The sequence below is a fragment of the Callithrix jacchus genome, chromosome 5, assembly GCF_049354715.1.
Source record: "Callithrix jacchus isolate 240 chromosome 5, calJac240_pri, whole genome shotgun sequence".
Classification (NCBI taxonomy): Eukaryota; Metazoa; Chordata; class Mammalia; order Primates; family Cebidae; genus Callithrix; species Callithrix jacchus.
This window is the reverse complement of record NC_133506.1, coordinates 164,368,198-164,387,943: the sequence shown is the minus strand read 5'-3', so window position 1 is coordinate 164,387,943 and position 19,746 is coordinate 164,368,198. Positions and strand designations below refer to the sequence as shown.

General features: G+C 40.0%; 1 protein-coding gene and 1 non-coding gene across 2 annotated transcripts in view; one reads left to right on the top strand and one right to left on the bottom strand.

The window, feature by feature from the left end:
- GTF2F2 (general transcription factor IIF subunit 2) overlaps positions 1-19,746 on the bottom strand; it is a 157,285-nt gene that overhangs the window by 98,131 nt on the left and 39,408 nt on the right. The window lies entirely within an intron of this gene.
- On the top strand, positions 11,544-11,682 carry LOC118154163 (U4 spliceosomal RNA). The gene has a single exon (XR_004744061.1). It is a non-coding gene; the product is annotated as a U4 spliceosomal RNA (small nuclear RNA).

Here is a 19,746-nt window from a genome sequence, read left to right as displayed (position 1 = left end):
AGTATTGTTAACGAGCTAAAAAGAATAAACAACACAAATATTCACTAACAGTAAAAATGAGTAAACTGCAGTAAACAAATACGCTGGGATGAAGCAAAGAAAAGAATGAACTGCTGTTATATACAAAACGGATCAGTCTTAGAAAACAGTGCTCCATGAAAAACTCATACCAAAAAACGGTGCATACTGATTCTATTTATATAACACTCAAAAACAGGCAAAGTAAAACACATTACAGAGGAGTAAAGGCTTAAATGCTAAAATTATAAAAGAAAAAGTTACTATCATAAACATCAATGATGGTTTTCTCTACGGATGAAGGAGTGAGCTGTGATCAAGGAGCGATACCCAGCAGCTTTTGAAGGGCTGAACATGTTCTATTTCAGCTGTTTTATATTGATACATCTTTTCTGTATATGACAGTGGTCACATTTTCAAAGACTACACACAAATGTTCACAACAGCTTTATGTGTAGTAGCCAAAAACTGGGAACAACACAGATATTCTTCAATGAGAGACTAGTCAGATGTACTCTGGTACATCCATACCACGGAATACTCAGCAATGGAAAGGAATCAACTACTGATTCACGTAAAACCTTGGATGAATCTCTATAGAGAATTTATGCTGAGCGAAAAAAGCATTTATGTAGTACTTATTTACATAACAGTTAGATGACACTTTTTTTAAACAACAAAGGTATAGAAATGCAGAATAGATGAGTAGTTTCCAGGGGTTAAGATGGGGTTGGGGAAAGGGGTGGGAAGTGAAGGTGTTTAGGAGGAAGCTGGCCTGCTTACAAAGGGTAACCTGAGGGATTCTTGTGGTGATGGAATTGCTCTGCATCGAGTGTGGTGATGGGTACGTGAAACCACACGTGATAAAAACTGCACGAAACTAAACAATACATACACACACACACAAGTAAGTACAGGTAAAACTAGGGAAATCTGAATGGGATCAGTGGACTATATCAATGGCAGTGGTTGGTATAGTACCATGAATTGTAAGTTACCACTGGAGGAAAACTGAGTAAAGGGTACATCCAATCTCTCTGTATTATATTTTACAACTACATGTGAATCTACATTTCCTCAAAATAAAAAGCTTAATTAGAAAAATTGAACACATAATTTTTTTCTCTCTGTACACCTTTCTCTATATCTATGTATATCTCTATATTGCCTATTTTGTAATGATGTCCACCAAATAATATTGTTAAGATTGCAATACTCTTCAAATTTATGTAAATATTCAATACAATCCCTACCAAAATCCCAGCTGGACTTTTTGCAGAAATTAACAAACTGATCTTAAAATTCACATGGAAACTTGAGGGACTCAGAATAGATCAACAATCATGAAAAAAAAAAGAAAAGAAAAGAAAGAAAGGAAGGTGGAGGGTTCTTGTTTTCCAATTTTGAAACTTACTACAAAGCTATAGTCCTCAAGACTGTGTGGTACTGGCATGAGGACAGACACACTAAGCAATGGAATAGAACTGAGAGCCCATAAATAATTCCCGATCAACTAATTTTCAAACAAAGAAGCCAAGAGAATTCAATGGGAAAAAAATAGCCTTTTTAACAAACATTGCTGGGAAAACTGGATAGCTGCATGGAAAATAACTAAGTTGGCCTCCTATTTCATACCATAAAAAAATTAACTCAAAATGAATCAGAACCTAAATCAAAGAGCTAAGACTATAAAAATACAAAATAGATACACTGGATTTTATCGAAATTAAAAGTTTTGTACTCCAATGAATGCCATCAGAAAAGTGAAAAAGACAACCTACAGAGTGAGAGAAAATATTTGCAAATCATATATCTGATTAAGGGATTTGTGTATATATACCGAACTCTTACAACTCCATAATAAAAAGATAAACAACCCAGTTTAACAACAAAGGGTCTGGAATAAATATTTGTCCAAATGAGATACACAAATGGCTAACAAGCACATGAAAAGATGTTCAACATCAATCATCAGCCATCAGAAAAACACAAGTCAAAACCACAGGGAAATGCAAATGAAAACCACAATGAAATGCCACTGCAAACCCACTAGGTTGGCTATAATCAAAGGGACAGACAATAACAAGTGTTGGTGGGGATGTGGTGAAATTGGAACCCTCACACACTACATTCCACTACTAGGTATAGAAACAAGAGAAATAAAAACTGAAGTTCCCACAAAAACTTGTACACAAATATTCACTGCAGCATCATTCGCAATAGCCAAAAAAAACAAGAAACAATCTACACGCCCATCAACCGATGAACGGGCAAACCGACCATGAAATACTCAGACAATGGAAGAGTGTCCAGCAATAAAGCGGAATTAAGAACTGATACATGCTACAACACGAATGAGCCCTGGAAGCATCATGCTAAGCAAAAAAAAAACAAAAAACCAGTCACAAAAGACTAAGCATTTTAGAATTTCATTTATATAAACTGTCCAGAATAGATAAATGTATAGAACCAGAAACTAGACTATGGAGTGGGAGGTTACCTATGGTGTCGGAGGTTGGGGTGAGAATAACAGGTGACTACAAATAGGTATGAGTTTCTTTTGAGGTGATGAAAATGTTCTAAAATTGTGGTGACAGATGTACTAAAACCATTGACTTGTACACTTTAAATGGGTGAACTGTACGGTATGTGAATTTCATCTCAATAAAGCTATAATTTTTTAAAGGTAATGTAAATAATCCTTTTCATTTATAATACCACTAAATAATATCAGGTTTACCTCTCTAACTTCAGATGGAAAGGAAACTCTATAGTGTTCCAATATGGATCCTTCTTACTCATTGCAAAGGTACAAAATGGATATCAGAATGCTTGTCAACAGTCGTGCAGAATCTTCATGTTACTTAAACCTGTTTCTTTTAAAGTTGAATTGAAACCAAGATATGGTTTTAGGCTGGGCGCAGCAGCTTCTGCCTGTAATCCCAACACTTACATGGAAGGCCAAGGTGGGCAGATTACCTGAGGTCATGAGTTTGAGACCAGCCTGGCCAACGTGGTGAAACCCTGTCTCTACTAAAAAACACAAAAGTTAGCCAGGCCTGGTAGCACGAACCTATAGTCTTGGCTACTCAGGAGGCTGAGGCAGGTGAATCACTTACACCTGGGAGGTGGAGGTTGCAGTGAGCTGAGATTGTGCCACTGCACCGCAGCCTAGATGACAGAGCGAGTCTCAAAAAAAAAAACAAAAACACGGTTTTAGACACCAGCGTTTCTCACGGCTATGTCACCACACGCAAGCAACGTTGCTTTCTCTCTTCTAAATTGCTGCCTGCCTATTTAATTTCGGCTGCTGCCCCAGCCAACTGCCTGTTACCATTCTAACCGACCACCACGATCTTCCTCCACTCTCTCTGCTACCCTCCCAGTATGACACATTGCTACTGCCTTCACTGGGCTTTCATTACAATCTCCCCTCAGTCAGCTGGAAGCCACATCCCTTTCATTCCGACCTTTCTCTGCAACTGGACTTCTCCAATTCCTTCATGAAGTCTTCTTCTGATCTCATGATGGTTCTTTCTACCACCTCTGATCCTTTTTATGACTGCAGCCCCTAGTCTTTCTTGAATGCAGATTCTCTATATTTTCCAGCTTTCCGGAATAACTACTTCAAAGCCATAGAACCTTTCCATTAGAATATAATTTACTCAGAAAGACAGTTTCAAGGGGAAAGGGGAAAATACTCTGCATACAGAGTACCTCACTAGCTGAAAAAAAAAAAGTCATTTGTTGGAAATGATTTCAAGACTGTAAAACTCATGAAAAGTAATTCAAATAAATTACCTGCATCACTGATTCAACTGGCATTCACTTTTCACAAAAGCTTTTATTTCCTTCTAAGTCTTGTCAGAAAAAAATTTTAAAAGATGTTAAGTGGGAGAAAGAAAACTTAATTGGAGCCTATGTAATGATGAATTTTACCAGACTGTGTCTTACAAAGACAGCCAGGCTCTGCTCTGCTGGGCACAGTGGCTTACACCTATAATCCCAACACTTTGGGAGGCCAAGGCAAGGGACTTTGAGACCAGCCTGGGCAACACAGTGAGACCCGGTCTCTACGAAAAGCTTTTTTAAAACATTAGCTGGGTGCGGCAGTGTGTGCCTGGAATCTCAGTTACTGGGAGGCTGAGGTGGGAAGATCGCTTGAGCCCAGAAGTTAGAGGCTGCAGTGAACGAAGATCAGGGCACTGCAGTGCAATCTGGGTGACAAAGCAAGACCTTGTCTCTAAAGAAATAAATAACCAGTCTCTTATTTAAAAAAAAAAAAAAGATAAATAAATGTTGGAACTAAAACTCTGGTTGGTTTAGTTGGTTTGTGTTAACAACGTAGTTCTTAAGAAGCTTAATTTTATTTCTAATATTGCAACGCTTCTAAACAATACTGGTTTTGTCCTTTAAAACTTATGCTTGAAGGTTAAAAACAAACAGTAATCTATGTTCGAAGGGGAAAACGTTACGATAGATACGTAAGTTAGTCTAGAAAATCTGACACTGGACCCATGAATAAAATCAAAGCATAGCTGACAATGTTCTTTTGTTACCCGGGTGGTGGCTACAGGGAGGCGTTCACTTTGTGAGGGTTCATCAATACTATAAACTTACGATTTGTGCTGTTTTCTTAAATGTAGGTTATGTTTTAATTAAAATTTTTTATTTATTTTTATTGCATTTTAGGTTTGGGGGCACATGTGAAGAACATGCAGGATAGTTGCATAGGTACACACGTGGCAGTGTGATTTGCTGCCTTCCTCCCCTTCACCTACATCTGGCATTTCTCCCCATGCTGTCTCTGCCCAACTCCCCAACCCCTGCTGTTCCTCCCCTATTCTGCCCCCCACAGACCCCAGTGTGTGATGCTCCCCTCCCTGTGTCCATGTGTTCTCATTGTTCACCACCCGCCTATGAGTGAGAACATACAGTGTTTGATTTTCTGTTCTTGTGTCAGTTTGCTGAGAATGATGGTTTCCAGGTTCATCCATGTCCCTACAAAGGACACAAACGCATCGTTTTTGATGACTGCATAGTACTCCATGGTGTATATGTGCCACATTTTCCCTGTTCAGTCTATCATCGATGGGCATTTGGGTTTTCAATTAAAATTTTAGTAACAAAAAGGCAAAACACAGGAAAAAAGTAAATTGAAATTTCTAAAAATCCATCAACTAGACTTCTTAGTTCAAAAACTTAAATCACACATATCAGTTTGCTAGGGCTGCCTTAACAAATTTCCACAGTCTGGGTGGCTTAAACACAGAAAGGCATGTTCTCACAGTTTCTGGGGGCTCAAGTCCAAGATCCAGGCGCCTACAACTTTGGTTTCTTCTAAGGCTCAGCTCCTGGGCTTGCGGATGGCTCCTCACTGCTGCCCCCTCACATGGTCATTCCTCTGTGCAAGTGCACACCCGGTCTGTCTCTCCTATCTGTCCAAATGTCCTCTTCTAGAAGGACACCAGTCAAACTGGATTAGGGCCCACTGTCACTGCCTCTTTTTAACTAATCACCTCTTTAAAGGTCTTATCTGCAAACAGTCACATTCTGAGATAGCGGGGGCGGGGGGAGGGGGGTGGAGGGAGGGAGGGAGGGAATGAGGGAGGGAGGGAGGGAAGGAGGGAAGGAGGGAGGCCAGCCAGCTGGCCATGGTGGCACAGACTTGCAGTCCCAGCTACTCAGGAGGCTGAGGTGGGAGAATCACTAGAGCCTCCGAGGCTGGGGTGCTGTGAGCAGAGATCGCGCCACTGCATTCCAGCCTGGGTGACAGAGTAAAACACTGTCTCAATAAATAAATAAATAAAGTTCAAGTACTTTATTTGTCAGAAAATACTGAGAACTGGAAAAGAGAGAAAGGAAGGGAACGATCCAAGATGGCCGATCGCTAACATCCAGGGATTGCAGCTCTCAGGGAAGGCGCGGAGAACTAGAGGACGCCACACTTTCAGACAAATTCTGGTCGCTCACGGAGCAGAAGATCCCCCAGTGGAGGAAACACACGGGTCGCCAGCGTGACTCTCATGGCCGGCGGTCCGGCCGGCGCAGCGGTTCCGCCAGCGCAGCGGTCGCGCCAGCACCTGGGCGCGGCAGCTCTCGGAGCAGAGTAAACAGGTTTGGGGGACCCACAGGGGCCCCCAGCACGACACCAGAGCCCCGCGCAGCGGCTGTGAAGGCACCTCGGTGCGGCAGCGCTTGGCGCAGAGTAAACAGGACCGGTTCCCCTTCTGACCGAGGTTTGGAGCCCCGGGAAGGCAGAGTCGCCTACTACGGACACAAGAAGGAAGCCGGACAGGAGAATCCTGGGCAGAAAAGCACCATCAGTTTTAACGCCGCTGCTCTGGCCCTGGGAACTAACAACCTGGACGCCCACTCAAGAGACCTAATCTGAAAGTTGGTAATTTCAAAGACGACAGGAGGATAAATTTACAATGACGGGAAGAAACCAGCGTAAAAAAGCTGAGATTACTCAAAGTCAGAACGCCTCTCCCTCTAAAGATGATCACAGTTCCACGTCAACAATGGAACAAGGCTTGACGGAGAACGAGCGCCTCCTGATGACAGAATCACTCTTCAAGGAATGGGTAATAACAAACTTCGGTGAGTTAAAAGAACATGTTGTAGCCCAAGGTAAAGAAACTAGGAACTTTGAAAAAAGGTTTGATGAAATCCTATTGAGAATAGACAACTTAGAGAGGAGTATGAGTGAATTAATGGCACTGATGAATACAATACAGGAACTCCGAGAAGTATGCACAGGTTTAAACACTCGAATTGTTCAAGCAGAAGAAATGATATCAGAGGTCAAAGTCCAACTTAATGAAATAAAACGTGAAGAAAAGATTAGAGAAAAAAGGATAAAAAGGAATGAGCAAAGTCTCCAAGAAATGTGGGACTATGTGAAAAGACCAAATTTACGTCTGATAGGTGTACCTGAATGCGACAGAGAGAATGAATCCAAGCTGGAAAATACCCTTCAGGATATCATTCAGGAAAATTTTCCTAAACTAGCAAAGCAGGTCAACATTCAACCCCAGGTAATACAGAGAACACCACAAAGATATTCCTCAAGAAGAGCAACCCCAAGGCACATAATCGTTAGATTCACCAGGGTTGAAACGAAGGAGAAGATACTAAGGGCAGCCAGAGAGAAAGGTCAGATTACCCACAAAGGCAAGCCTATCAGACTCACAGCAGATCTCTCAGCAGAAACTCTACAAGCCTCAAAGAACAGAACCTTCAGCCCAGAATTTCATATCCAGCCAAACTAAGCTTCACAACTGAAGGAAAAACAAAATCTTTTATGAACAAGCAAGGACTCAGAGATTTTATTACCACCAGGCCTGCTTTACAAGAGCTTCTGAAAGCAGCATTACACACAGAAAGAAACAACCAGTATTAGCCTTTCTAAAAATACACCAAAAAGTAAAGAGCACCAACATAAAGAAGAATTTACACCAACAAATGGATAAAACAGCCAATCAACATCAAATGGCAGTAACCCTAAATTTAAATTGACTAAATTCCCAATCAAAAGACACAGCCAAAACCCAACGGCATGTTACATCCAGACCTGTTTCACATGCAAGGATACACAAAGACTCAAAACAAAGGGATGGAGAAAGATTTACCAACCAAATGGAGAGCAAAAATAAATAAATAAAAAGCAGGAGTTGCAATTCTCGTATCGGATAAAATAGATTTTAAAGCAACAAAGATATAGTGGTAAAAGGATCAATGCAACAACAAGAGCTAACAATCCTAACACCCAGATAGGAGACTTAGATTCAATGAGACAGAAAATTAATAAGGATATCGAGGACTCGAACTCAGATCCGGAACAAGTAAACTTAATAAATATTTATAGAGCTCTCCACTTCAAACACACAAAATATACATTCTTGTCAATACCACATCACACCTACCCATAAGTTTAAATGAAACATTGATTGGCCATTATTAATACCCAATTTTTTTCAAAATAAAGCAATATTTCCATTTACTCTCCCTCTTTCTCTTCCTCTTTCTTCCTCTCCTTTACTTATTTTTTTTTTTTCTTTTCTTCTCTCAAAAAAAAAAAGAAATCAACTTATAAACCTCTAGATCCAGGTCGGCAATGTCTCTCTCATTGCTTGACTTCCTTGCTTCCTTCCCTCCCTCCCTCCCTCCCTCCCCGCTTCCTCCCTTCCTTCCTTCATCCCTTCCTTCTTCCCTACCGTCCTTCTTCCCTCCCTTCCTGCCTTCCTCCCCGCCCAAAAAAAGAAGAAAAAAAAAAAGAGAGAAAGGAAGAAGAAAGGAGCCTCTGAAGTGATGAGTGTAGAAAACCAGTACCAGCTGGATACTACCAAGGAAAACTGGTGCTTAGTCCTGCTGTAGTACCCAGAAAACAGTGTGGACATGTGCCTTAGTCATCCCACCTGAGGGTTAAAGGAGCTGGGTGTTTATCCACCAACTCCTGGCGGATACTGGCTGAACACCACCCCCTAAGTAAGTGTTAATATCCTGGCATTCCTGGCCTGCCCTCCAGGCAGGGAGAATCGCTGGCAGCAAGAAAAGAGACAAAGTTGCTGAGATGCAGAAGTTGGCTAGTGTGCACAGTAATGGCAAGGTCTTAAGAGACTACCGGTGAACACCAGCAGCACCTGGGGCATCTATGCCACAGCCCCTTATCTGCAGGAGTCTGTCCCCAACTTGTGAATTAAGAAACATCAGCCTTCATCGTGAAGCAGCAGAGAAAGGGTCGAGAAGGGCTCTAAACCCAACTTTTTTCTGTGCTGAACAGTCCAGGTGTTTCTAAGGTTTAAGTATGGCACGTAAGTTACACAGTAAGGAACAAAATGTGTCAAATCATCAGTCACCCAGTTCCGCATGGTATATAAAAGAACCGAAGTGGTAAACAACACTGCATGCTGTACTTTTTTTTTCCTCTGTGAGCAGAAAATGCCACAACTTTCAACCGTAAAATATTTTCAAGAAAGACTCTTTCAGAGGAGGGGGGAAAAAAGTGAGGCTGGGCGTGACGGCTCATGCCTGTAATTCCAGCACTCTGGGAAGCTTGTGAGGCCTGAGGTGGGAGGATCACTTGAGGTCAGGAGTTTGAGACCAGCCTGGCCAACATGGTGAAACCCATCACTACTGAAAATACAAAAGTAGCAGGGCGTGGTGGCAGGCACCTGTAATTCCAGTTACTGGGGAGGCTGAGGCAGGAGAATTCCTTGAACCCAAGAGGTAGACGTTGCAGTGAGCTGAGATCGTGCCACTGCACTCCAGCCTGGGCAACAGAGCAAGATTCCATCTCAAAAAAAAGAATAGTACGTATGTGTGTCTGCAGGGCTTTTTACTCTTTCTTCTTTTAAACCAGCTAATGATACAGTCTGTACAAGCAAGAATCTGTGAACTGATACACATACGTGAAGTTCTTTAAGGAAAAAAAAGGACTTCAGCTGTATTTCTTGTTCTTCAACATATGCTGGCCACTATCAGAGTGTCACCCGTGGGCAGGCCACAGCTGTCTGTCTAACAGCTGGTGGGAACGTATAAGAACAAGGTTTTCTTTCAGAACTGAAACGTGTTTCGTCATTTTTGCATTAAAGATAAATAAACGGACCTAACTTGCAAGAGATTTATTTTAAATTCAACTTACAACAAAATTGGTTTCAATTATTGATCAATATTCCAGGGAAGAAATTCACACTCTAAATTGAGGCTTGTATACAACTTGTATATAATGTCCCTAATATTTACACTGAGATATAGCAATATAGTCCTTATTCATATTCACTCTATGAAGTTAAATAACATTTTTTATTCCATTCATCATATGAATTCTCATACCACCTGCTACTATTTTACTTCAACTTTTATTTTAAAGCCCCCAACTCACTAGAGTTTGGTCATACTGCATCGACAAGATTTTCTTTCTCAACTTATCTGCTTGTTAACTTTAACTTGCTGCAATCGGCAAACAATCCATATGATGCTCAGTGAACACAGCATTTGTACTTTCCCCAGCACTGGCTCCAGTGTGACATCAGTGCCTCCGTACTGTTCCGGAAATACTTTTCTATTCTGTCGTTTCCTTATCAGCCAAATCCCTCAAACAGTTCTGCAGCAAGACTGCATCATGTCTTCATGGTAATATGAATGACCTGATGAAGATATCTTCTCCAGCGGATGCTATAAGCTATATAACTGCAGTCCACGGTGACTTCTGATAGACTTAGACCATAAAGCAGAAAACAATGTATTTAAAAGAGAAAAAATATCAGAAAACACTGAAATTTAAGCATCACATAGTTCCTAGTAACTAGATCCACGTGATATTTTGGAACTATTGTTAATCATTTTAGGTATCGTAATGATCTTACGGTTACATATTTTTCTAAAAAGGAATCTATATGAAGAACCTACTAAAGCAGCCAGGTGCAGTAGCTCACACCTGTAATCCCGGCACTTTGGGAGGCTGAGATGGGTGGATCACCTGAGGTCAGGAGTTGGAGACCAGCCTGGCCAACATGCTGAAACCCAGTATCTACTAAAAATACAAAAATTAGCCGGGCATGATGGCAGATGCCTATAAGGCCAGCTACCCGGGGAGAATCGCTTGAACCCAGGAGGCGGAAGTTGCACTGAGCCAAGATCACACCAGTGCACTCCAGCCTGGGCAAGAAGATTGAAACTCCATCTCAAAACAAACAAACAAAAAAAAACAATGTACTGAAAAATGTACACTCTCTGAGGTTTTCTTTAAAATAATCCTGTGAGGTACACAAAGTCACTCTTGTTTCAGCTATACCTCAGTATGACTACTTGTTGTGCACTGGAAGATAAATGATACGTATATGGAAGTTCACTATTTCTCTACTTTTGTGTATGTTTTGAAATTTTCCAGAATGAAAAAGTTAAAAGCTAGAGAGGATGGTGGGCAGTGGAAAGAAAAGTTAATTTTCTTTTCTGATAAGCTTTCTTTATGATGAAAAATCCTACACGTAAATCTTCTCTACTTATAGCTGAGAAATGGGCCACACTTCAATTTCATACTACATTTTTCTCTTTACGGTAGGTGAATCTTTAAACCTGAAATCAATTTCATACTACATTTTTCTCTTTACGGTAGGTGAATCTTTAAACCTGAAATCAAATTCATACTACATTTTTCTCTTTACGGTAGGTGAATCTTTAAACCTGAAATCAATTTCATACTACATTTTTCTCTTTACGGTAGGTGAATCTTTAAACCTGAAATCAATTTCATACTACATTTTTCTCTTTACGGTAGGTGAATCTTTAAACCTGAAATCAATTTCATACTACATTTTTCTCTTTACGGTAGGTGAATCTTTAAACCTGAAATCAAATTCATACTACATTTTTCTCTTTATGGTAGGTGAATCTTTAAACCTGAAATCAAAAAATTAAATTAAGCTTGAATTAAATTGGGCGAGGTAGAAGAGAAGACATCTTTCCAAATGTAAGAATTTTTCAAAGAGCAGTGAAAAGTCATGTTTAAAACACCATATGTAAGCTTTGCGCAGTGGCAGTATCGTAGCCAATCAGGTTTATACGAAGTGTGATAATTGCTGATTGAAAACCTTTCCCAACACCTCACCATGACGACTTGAAATATAGTTGGCAATGGCAATTATTGAGTCTCTACGGAGACTGAAAAAAAAAAAAAAGGAAATTTAAAAAAACACCATATGTATTGCTCTTAGAATTTTCTTCAGTCAGGGCTGCTAAAGAGTAAAAATGCTTTTGTAATAGTGTTAAATGCCCCAAACTGTTTTAAAGAAGTAATCTGCAAAGTAGCTAGTGAACAAACAGAGTGGTTAAGATGACTCTTCTCATTATTATTATTTGAATCAGGGTCTCCTGTTGCCAATGCTGGAGTATAGTGAGTGGTGTGATTACAGTTTACTGCCGCCTCAACCTCCCCAGCTCAAGGGGTCCTCCCACTTCAGCCCTCCCGAGTAGCTGGGACTACAGGAACACACCAGCACACCAGCCTAACATTTGTATTTTTGTAGAGATGGGCTTTCACCATGTTACCCAGGCTGGTTTTGAACTTCTGAGCTGAAGTGATTTGCCTACCTCAGCCTCCCAAAGTGCTGGGATTATGGGCCTGAATCACCATGCGCAGCCAAGAATAAATTTTTTCTTTAAATCAGTAAAGATAAATCCTCAAGACCAATCTCAATTTCCTTTTTTAAAAACAAACAAAACTAAACAAAAAACACTAAAATAGCCTGTCCACGAAAATAGTTTCACTTACACTGGACCAGGGTTTCTATACCTCAGCACTACTGACATTTTGGGCTGGATGATCCTTGCTGTGGAATGTGCTGTGCATTGCAGGATGATGAGTGGCGTGCCTGGTCACTAGATGTCAGCAGCATGTACCCACTGTGACAATCAAAAATGTTTCCAGATGTTGCCAGAAGATACCACTGCACTAGTAACACACAAATATACATCTAGAAAGTGGAGGTTAAAAATACTGATAATTTGCAAATAATGAGTAGATAGATCATTTTTGTTTCTTCAGAGCAAACCAAATAGAAAATTTACAAATGAATTGAGCTCCACAGTAAGTGAGGAAACTACATGTCACTTTGCTATATTAGCTTGTCCATGAAAATATCAAATATCACTTTGATATATTGACTTTATCAAGTGATACATAGGCTCATAGAGCCTTAGGAGATAAAATTTACCAAGATTGATGGCAGAGAAGTGCAAATATATGTAAATGAAATTATATCTTTTTACAGAAGTAATTTGCTGTTAATCACTGATAGCACATTTAAAAATCTACCATAAATTTCTAAAGTTGGGTGGGGGTACATAGAATTTGTTATATTATTCTATTACTCTATTCGGTGTATATTTGAAATGTTCTAAATAAAAACAAATACTAGCCAGGCGTGGTGGCTCACGCCTATAATCCCAGCACTTTAGGAGGCTGAGGCGGGCAGATCACTTGAGGCCAGGAGTTCAAGACCAGCCTGGCCAACATAGCAAAACTCCATCTCTACTAAAAACACAAAAATTACCCAGGCGTGGTGGTGCATGCCTATAATCCCAGCTACTCAGGAGGCTGAGGCATGAGAATCACTTGAACTCAAGAGGCAAAGGTTACAGTGAGCTGAGATCACACTACTGCACTCCAGCCTGGGTGATAGAGCAAGACTCTGTCTCCAAAAAAAAAAATATATATACACACACACACACATTTTATATATTATATATATATATACATTTTATACATATATTTATATACATTATATATATTTATAGATATATATTTTTATATATCTATAAATATTTATATAAAATATATCACCCATATAATACTATATATTATACATACTTTTTCATTCAATTTCTCCTATTCCACATATAGAAATATATCTGCATTTATATTTCTCTTTATTTCTTTTCTTATTTTTTTTTGAAATGGAATCTCACTCTGTCTGTCACCCAGGCTGGAGTGCAATGGCACAATCTCGGCTCAATGCAACCTGCCTCCCGGGTTCAAGCAATTCTCCTGCCTCAGCCTCCTGAGTATCTGGGACTATAGGCACCTGCCACCACACCTGGCTAATTTTTGTATTTTTAGTAGAGACGGGGTTTCACCACATTGGCCAGGCTGGTCTCAAACTCCTGACCTTGTGATCTGCTCACCTCGGCCTCTCAAAGTGCTTAGAATTACCCGTGTGAGCCACTGCGCCCAGCCCTCTTTATTTCTTATGTTGCCTAGTACCTCACAAATTGATTTTGTATAAGTACTCACCATAGTAAGCAAAGTAAGTGCCCAACAGGTTACCTATTTCTGTCCACTTAATAAAGCTGCTTTAGCTAAATAAAACCTTTGCTTAGTAAAGGTGTAAACACTGTGTATTTATATGCCATAATTAAAACTTCCTTCAATTCTTCCAAAAAAAAATAGCTGTAAGAATATAAATGGTACTAAGCATGCACTTTGTATCAGAACCAATGTAATCAAGAACACAGTTCAAGTGTAGGTCTCTAATTCATTTTTTGGTAACACTTCCTATTCTGCTGTGATGCAACTTTTTGTTGTATAGCCTTTTTACCAGCATTGGGTACCCCAAAAGTGGCACTAGTAATTTTGTTTTTTAAAGACAGGGTCTCACTCTGTCACTGACACTGGAATGCAGTGGTGCAATCACAGCCCACTGTAGCTTCGACTTCCCAGTCTCAGGTGATCCTCCCACCTGAGCCTCCAAAATAGCTGAGACTAGAGGTGCATGCCATCACACCCAGCCAATTTTTTGTGTTTTTTGTAGAGACAGGGTTTCACCCTTTTGTCCAGGCTGGTCTCTAACTTCTGGGCTCAAGCAATCCACCCACCCTGGCCTCCCAAAGTGCTAGGATTACAGGCATGAGCCACTACACTTGGCCACAAGGGCTGCTACTTCTTTACTTGAAAACCTTAAGTACTCAATATGTTTTTTGGGGGGAAAAAAAGAGTATGTACTGCTTTTTAAAGAAATAGGTCCGTTTTAAAGTCTTATCTTCTTTTTTTCCAAGGGAATTACTATACTAGTTCTATCACCATGTCAACAAACTACCTCTCTCTCTCTTTCTCAATTTTTATTTTTTTTAATTTTTTTTTTTTTTTGAGACTGTCTCTCTCTGTCACCCAAGCTGGAGTGAAGTGAAGCAATCCTGGCTCACTGCAATTTCCACCTCCCAGGTTCAAGTGATTCTTGTACCTCAGCCTCCTGAGTAGCTGGGATTGCAGGTGTCTGCCACCACACTGGGCTAATTTTTGTCTTTTTAGTTGAGACGGGGTTTCGCCAAGTTGGCTAGGCTGGGCTGCAACTTCTGGCTGGGATTACAGACGCTCACCACCATGCTGGGCTAACTTTTGTATTTTTAGTAGAGACAGGGTTTTGCCATGCTGGCCAGGCTGATCTCAAACTCCTGACCTGAGGTGATCTGCCCACCTCAGCCTCCCAAAGTGCTGGGATTACAGGTGTGAGCCACCACAATTGGCCCCAAACAGATATTTCTAAGTGATAAAAATACAAAGGCAATGAAATAAGCGGTCTCTGTTTTTATAATGTAATGCTATACTGCAGAGAGAAAAATCAGTTACATGGCATTTTTTACATTTTAAACTTGGATAACGGTATCTTATGCTCAAAGAACTAGGGAAAAGATCATACTTATGTGCCACAAAAGTCTTGAATGGGGTCTTTAACAACGTTATTTGAAAAAGTCAAAGAAAATGGGTTTATTGTAATTAAAATATTTTAAAATTAAAAACTATTTCAATTACTTAGTTTTAATACCTCAACTTTTTTTTTTTTTGAGATGGACTCTCCCTCTACTACCCAGACTGGAGTGCAGTGGTGCAATCGCGGCTCACTGCAGCCTCCTCCTCCTGGTTCAAGCGATTCTCCTGCCTCAGCCTTCAGATTAGCTGGGAGTACAGGCACACACCACCACGCCTGGGTAATTTTTTTGTATTTTTAGTAGAGGGGTTTCACTATGTTGGCCATGTTGAAGTAATTTACACTTCTTTTTCTTTTTTTTTTTTGGGACGGAGTTTCACTCTTGCTATCCAGGCTGGAGTACAATGGCACAATCTCAGCTCACCGCAACCTCTGCTTCCTGGGTTCAAAGAACTCTCCTGCCTCAACCTCCCAAGTAGCTGGGACTACAGGCACGCACCACCATGCCCATCTAATTTTTTTGTATTTTAAGTAGAGACAGGGTTTCACCATGTTGACCAGGATGATCTCAATCTCTTGACCTAATGATCCACCCACCTCAGCCTCCCAAAGTGCTGGGATTACAGGCGTGAGCCACCGCGCCCGGCATAATTTACATTTTTAATTGATTTTACTATGTTACGTTTGATTTTGCAAAGAAACCAAGTTATTCCTAAGATTTTAAATATACAACAAATCAAAACAAAGAACCAACTTTATAAACTGAAAGCTACAGAAAATCAAAAGGAAGAAAAATATATTTGTATAGTCTGTCACTTTCTCTAGATATGACAAGAATTGCCTAAGTTCTTCCCAAATGTTTTACCAAATATGCAATAGACAGGTTTGATCAAAGCTGAGTATCACAGAATTTTAGGAATAGGCAAATACAACATACAATAAAAGTAAAAACCTGATGATGCTTTCTGACATTCTCCATAAAAATCATAACAAAGATATACCGAAAACAGAGATACTAAATCAAGATATTTATTTAGTAGAATCACAACCCAAACTTCAATAAATTTGAGATCATAAAATTTAAGTGGAATTCATGAACACTGTAACTAAAAGTTTACGTCACATTAATACATTCATAGCAATAAATAAAACGGAAGAAAAAAATAATGTGTCAATATTCTTTGCATAAATTAGAGATCAAGTCTTCTGAGAAAGAATCCTCTAAATACTATTTCATATTCAAAACATTGTCAGTTGCTGGGCGCAGTGGCTCACTCCTGTAATCCCAGTACTTTGGGAGGCTGAGGTGGGCAAATCACTTGAGGCCAGGAGATAGAGACCAGCCTGGACAACATGGTGAAACCTTGTCTCTACTAAAAATACAAAAATTAACCAGGCATGGTGGCACATGCCTGTAATCCCAGCTACGGCTACTCGGGCGGCTGAGGAACAAGAATTGCTTGAACCTGGGAGGCAGAAGTTGCAGTAAGCCGAAATGGTGCCACTGTACTCCAGCCTGGGCAACAGAGTGAGACCTTGTCTCAAAAACCAACAACAGTGTAATTATCACAATACTGATGAAGAAGAAGAAACTACATTACCAAAATAAAAATCTACAGTACCAAAATAAAAAAACAATACTTTACGTTAAAATTCCAGAAAACATTTAATTCACATACTATAGAAACAGAAGAAAAAAAGGGTTGTCAAGATATAACCTACACTGGAAAAAAAATCTCTACTCAAACTAAACACTGGACTCCATAATTGCTAGAAATGTGGAGCACACTGCCTAACACATCTCCAAGGAACCTCATTGGTTTTCACCAGTTAAACTGCAAAGATTTTGTTTTGGCAACTGCAGACTAGTCACAAAGAGTGACAATGGTACATGCCAACTCCAAGACAATAGTCACCTCTAGCGAGTGAGGTAAGGGTTGGGGGGGAGAAGAAATCTAAAAGGTTTTCTAGCTTTAAAGAAATACAATGTCTTTATTTCTTTAAATACAATGTCTTTAAAGAAATACAATGTCAATATTTTACTATGACATTGTCAACATAGTACAGAGTATAGCTGTTAGGCATAGTTTATACTATTCACTAGACTTCTCTGTAGGTTTGAAATATTTCATAATTAAATATGAACTGGAGAGTAAATCGTCAAGTTCATGATCCAAATCTTACTCTTATCCTGCACTGTGTGTTCTTTAATCCTCCTACCCCCTCCTAGGATTATTAAAGCCTCCACATACTTATGCATGAACACCTGAATACAAAGAGTGCAAACACGGCTTTTACAAGTCTCTTGCTAACCACTAAATAAAGGAACACTTTCTGCTATAAGGTTTAACTTTTCAGAGAGTAGATGTGGCTTGGGCAGTTGGCAGTAAAATGCAAAACTAAGTATCTGCAGTCAGCCACGACCTTGGTGGCAGTTCAGGACATAAACACCAAACTCTTACATTTTTGTTCCTGTTTGTTCCTCCTCACAAGTGTAAGACTGTTAGAAACCGCTATGATTCCAAACGTTGAGCGGCAAGGCTGTTTGTTAATCAAAAGAGTAAGCAAAGTACAGCTTCCTTACTCCTCTGCAGGGCCTTTACCAGGAGTGGGAAAGAACCACTAGCTGCCCACGTGAAGGGCACTTCAAGATAGCTGCCCTGTGACATGCAGCTGAGGAAAGGGACAACCTGGAGTCACCACAGAGCATATATCCAGGCAGACCTCGCAAGATTTCTATTATCTACTTAAAGAGACTATTTTAACAATATATTTCTAAATATCAGGAAATAGGGACTAGTCACACAGTCTCCTAGAGCTTCTGTCATATCATCTGCAAAATGAAGATGTTTTACAAGTCCCTCCCTTGTGCAGTTGTGAGGAGAATTAAGTAAGACAGTAAGGGCAAAGACAGGTTATCCACCAACATAAGTGTAACGTGTAACAAATACATGCTTAAAATAAATAGTTTAAAAGTGGTTCAAATCTGGTTAAAAAATGTGTACTGTATTGTTTTTTTTCTGAGATGGAGTTTCACTCTTGCTGCCCAGGCTGGAGTGCAATGGCGCAATCTTATAGCTCACTGCAACCTCTGCCCCTGGGTTCAAGTGATTCTCGTGCCTCAGCCTCCTGAGAAGCTGGGATTACAGAAGCCCACCACCACACCCAGCTCATTTTTTGTATTTTTAGTAGAGACAAGGTTTCACCATGTTGGCCAGGCTGGTCTTGAACTTCTGACCTCAGGTGATCCGCCCGCCTCAGCCTCCCAAAGTGCTGGGATTACAGGCGTGAGCCAATGTACCTGGCCCCTATGTTCTTAAAACCAGCAATAAACACTGAAATAGGCATGCAATTCATTGTTATGAATGAGGTTCCCCTAAGAAGCACTGGGAGGAGGAGTGTGTATTAGGCAGGTCGCCTCAATAAAAAGGGATCAGCACTTCACCAGGTATTTTTAAATGGAACCTGCAATCTTTTCACACTGCAACACACTAAATTAGCATTCTCAAAGTACAGTGTATAGATCCCTAGGGGTCCTCAAGACTGTGTGTTCCCAAGGTCAAAATATTTTCTTATAATATTTAATTACCTTCTTCACTGTGCTGATATTTGCTGATAGTGCAAAAGCAACCATGGGTAAAGCTACCGGTACTACCACAAATCAAGGGAGTGGAACCAGACTATACCACTGTATTCTTTACCACCTAGCACTGGCGATTTTTTAAAAAGTCCGTTTCGCTTCAGAATGTCCCTGATGAGCAGTAAAACTGTTTTTATTAAACTTCAACCCTTGAGTATGCATCCTTAATATCCTGTGACACCAAATGGCAAATACACATGAAATGCTTCTGCTGGACACAAACATAAGATGACTGCCTCAAAGAAAAGCACAGCTGCAATTGTTTGAGCACTGAGGTAGCTACTTCTGTTGTGGAAGATCGTTGTTACCTGAAAGAATGACTGACAGGTAAAGCATAATTATTCAGACTCAAGCATCTGAAAGATATTTTTTCAAAAATCAATGAAAAAAGCCCATCCTTTAAAATAAAAAAAAACAGCTGACAGAATTTGTCATTAATAAAATTCAACTTTTAAGTGAAAATTAAAGTCCGAAGAACTTGTACCTACCACCATAAGCTTGACAGCTCCCTGTACTTAAAGACTTTTCTGATAAAATCAGGGGTGAGGCTAACGAATGTGAACTTTTGGTATTCTATAATGAAACGTGTCAACATTCAAAAGAACTGCATAATTCAAGGAACCAACAGTCTCCAGATGATGGATATATGATGCTACAAAATCGTATCTGGGTAAGAGATTCATTCCAAATCCAAGACAGACCAGTGAATTTAACGTAAGAGAGTATAAAAGGTTTGCTGATCAAATTTCAGATTCTATATTGCAAGTGACCTTTAAGAAACTACCACTTGCAGAGTTTTAGTGTAGTAGCAAAGAAGAATGTCCACAACTACGTGAAAACGCTACTAATTACTCCTCTCTTTCCAACTCTGTATTTATAAGA